The 2937-nt window shown below is 35.7% G+C and overlaps 1 protein-coding gene across 1 annotated transcript in view; it reads left to right on the forward strand.

Annotated features, from left to right (window-relative positions):
- ANO2 (anoctamin 2) overlaps positions 1 to 2937 on the forward strand; it is a 337924-nt gene that overhangs the window by 248017 nt on the left and 86970 nt on the right. The gene's annotated exons all lie outside the window — the stretch shown is intronic.

Below are 2937 nucleotides of genomic sequence, written 5' to 3' on the forward strand. Positions count from 1 at the left end.
CAGAAGTCACAGGAGAGAGCCAGCTAGGGCTCTGTAAGTCTGATTCTTTAGCATCTCATACTTGCTGTGTTTGTTTCCCTATGTCTACATTAAAGTTTGGTAGAGCCTTTTTGCAAGATGCAGATGATCTCAGCTGTGTCAGGAAAAGCTGAGGGAAGAGGCTGTCATGCACATTTGAGTTAGATCAATAAAATAGTAGCAAGTCTCTTGGGAGCCAGGATGGCTATGACAACAGTAGCTGAAGTTAGAAGTCCTCAGGAAAGGTGAAAATCAGAGGAATAAATTAGGGTCACTAACATAGCTATCTCACTTTATGGAAATAGTCCTTGTAGTATTTAAGATTGGAATTTCTGTTTTACAAAGGAGAGTGTGTACTTAAATCTCAGAGCATGCCTAAGTAGGATGACACACTAGTAGTAGGAAGGAAGAGGAATTGCTTATTCTAAAAGTTGGAACTGAAATTATCAGAATTTTCTGGTCCTATTTGCCAGAGGTAACTCTGATTTTGAGCTAAAGTTACCATTTCCATCATTATTGCCATTGTTACCCTTGAGGACAAGAATCAAGTCCTTCTCTCAGAAATTTAAAAGGTGAAGGAAACTGAGGTACCATCTCATTCAGCCTTTCACTTTGCAGATGAAGTACAGAGTTGATGGGTACTTTGCAAGAGCTTAGAAGTCTAAATTTGTTTTCCTCTCAATGCTTAACAAGTGCAAGTGCAAGGCATATAGAATTTATTCAGGAATATCTGGTGAGTTACAGTTTGTTAAGCTGTAATGATATAAAGTTTAATTTAGCACTTCCAAATATCTCACAAGATACGTATTATTGCCTAAGAGTTCGAGGAATATTTAATGAGTGAAACTGAATATACTTGACACTATTAAGCACTGGCAATACAGCAGAAAACAAAATAATCCCTCTCAAAAAGATTACAGACAATAAATACTATGTATGTAAATGAATAAGAAAGTAAGTAAAATGGACTTCTGTCTCTAGTAGTGGTAGCTTAGGAAGTTTGTAATATCTCATTTTGCCAAAATTAAAAAAAATGTTGGATGAATGTATTTTCCAATCTTCTCAAAGCCTCAAAGGGCTGACAGGACAGTGAGTGATATTAGGCTAAAATCTAAAGGACAATGGGAACCACGGAATCGAATCTGGGCACTGGTGCTGCTTTTACCTTTAGGACATTTTCTCACTGAGGCAAATTTAAGCTTTGGTTTTGGTGGTTTTATGAGAGCAAAGAGGATTAAAATGAGGGACTGTAGCTGGCTCTAAGTGGAGATTCTAACTGGAAGTCTTCAAATTAAATTGGAACTAAATTAGCACTCTTAGACTCAGAATAAAGATGAAACAGAACTTCATCCACCTCTCCCTGGAGGAGAAAACAAAAGTACAGAGAAAATTGTTCTGGTTCTAAGGAGAAAAGAGACAAAAAGGGAAAATAAGATCCTATCCCTAAAAAGCAACCATGGGCAGTCCCCATTGCAGCTTTTGGGGTCACCATATAAGAGGACCAGAGGACCTCAGGTTGTGAACTTGGCTCTGGATTAGTAGTGTTTCCAGGTGCCCCGCAGAAGCAAATACAAGCTCTTCCCAGAGGAAAGCAAATCTATACCAGGATCCCCTAAAGAATTTTTTCAAGGGTAACCAAGAGAAACCATCAAATACAACCAATTAACTAAAGAAGTTAAAACACTACATGAAAAATATTGAAAATTTTAGTCTTAGGTTAAATCACTAACCACTAAAATACACATAAGGATAAGAAGCTATTTTAAAAATTACCTAGAAAATTTGAAAACTAACAAAAACAGCTACTAGAAATGAAATACATATTTAACCCTGGATAGATTTAATAACCAATTAGACACAGCTAAAAAGAGAATTCATGAACTGCAATACAGGCTAGAAGAAATTGTCCATAATGCAGCATAGAAAGACAATATATGTATATAGGAAATAAGAGAGGTTAAGAGATAAGGAAATAGAGTGAGAAGATTTAACTTATGTTTAATTGTACTATTGAAAAGATAGGAAAGAGAATAGGTAATGAAAGAGAAATAAAACTGATGGTTTCAGAGTCTAAACAGTAGTTTGAGGAGTTCCAATGAAACCTAAGCAGAAAGAGTAAAAAGTAATCTACTTCCAGATTTACCACACTGAAATCATAGAATATGTAAGACATAAGAAAAATTTCAAAAGCAGCCAAAAATCAAAAGAAAAATTATCTTTAATGGAGAGATACCTAGACTTACCACTGCGTCTTTAAAGCACAATGGAGGTCAGAATACAGTGAAATGCTATATTCATGTGCTGAGAAGAAAACAATTTCCAACCCAGAATCCTATACCCAAGAAAAATATCACGTGGAAATGAGAGTAAAACAAAGATATTTACAGACAAACAGAAACTGAGAGTTTGCTACCAACTGAATTTCTCACTAGATGAAATTCTAAGAATGTATCTCAGACATGATCCATTATGAAAGGAAGACCATAGTTTTAGGAAGGAATGGAGAGCTATTAAGGTGGTAAATATGTGGGCAAACCTATAGGAACTTTGACTTTGAAAATAATAATGTATCGTAAGATTTAAAAAGGTAGAATTAAAATATGCACAATAATAATCTATGTCAAGTGGACGATTAAAAGAACAATCATTTTCTAAAGCAGGGGCATCCAACCTGCAGCCTGCGGGCTACATGCAGATTATTTGAGGACTTTTCTGCTTATCTGGGGTGTTGCATATCGTGAAAAGTTATGCACAGACTTTTTCTTTGGCTCATCGGCTTTCGTTAGTGTTCATGTATTTACCGTGTGGCCCAAGACAACCTTTAACTCTTCCAATGTGCAGCAGAAAAGAAAAAAGGTTGGACATCCCTGTCTATAGTCTTTATATTGTCCAGTTGATAAACTGATTTTAAAATTTATA

Source organism: Otolemur garnettii, unplaced genomic scaffold, assembly GCF_000181295.1.
Source record: "Otolemur garnettii isolate 467f Iridium unplaced genomic scaffold, OtoGar3 scaffold00104, whole genome shotgun sequence".
NCBI lineage: Eukaryota > Metazoa > Chordata > Mammalia > Primates > Galagidae > Otolemur > Otolemur garnettii.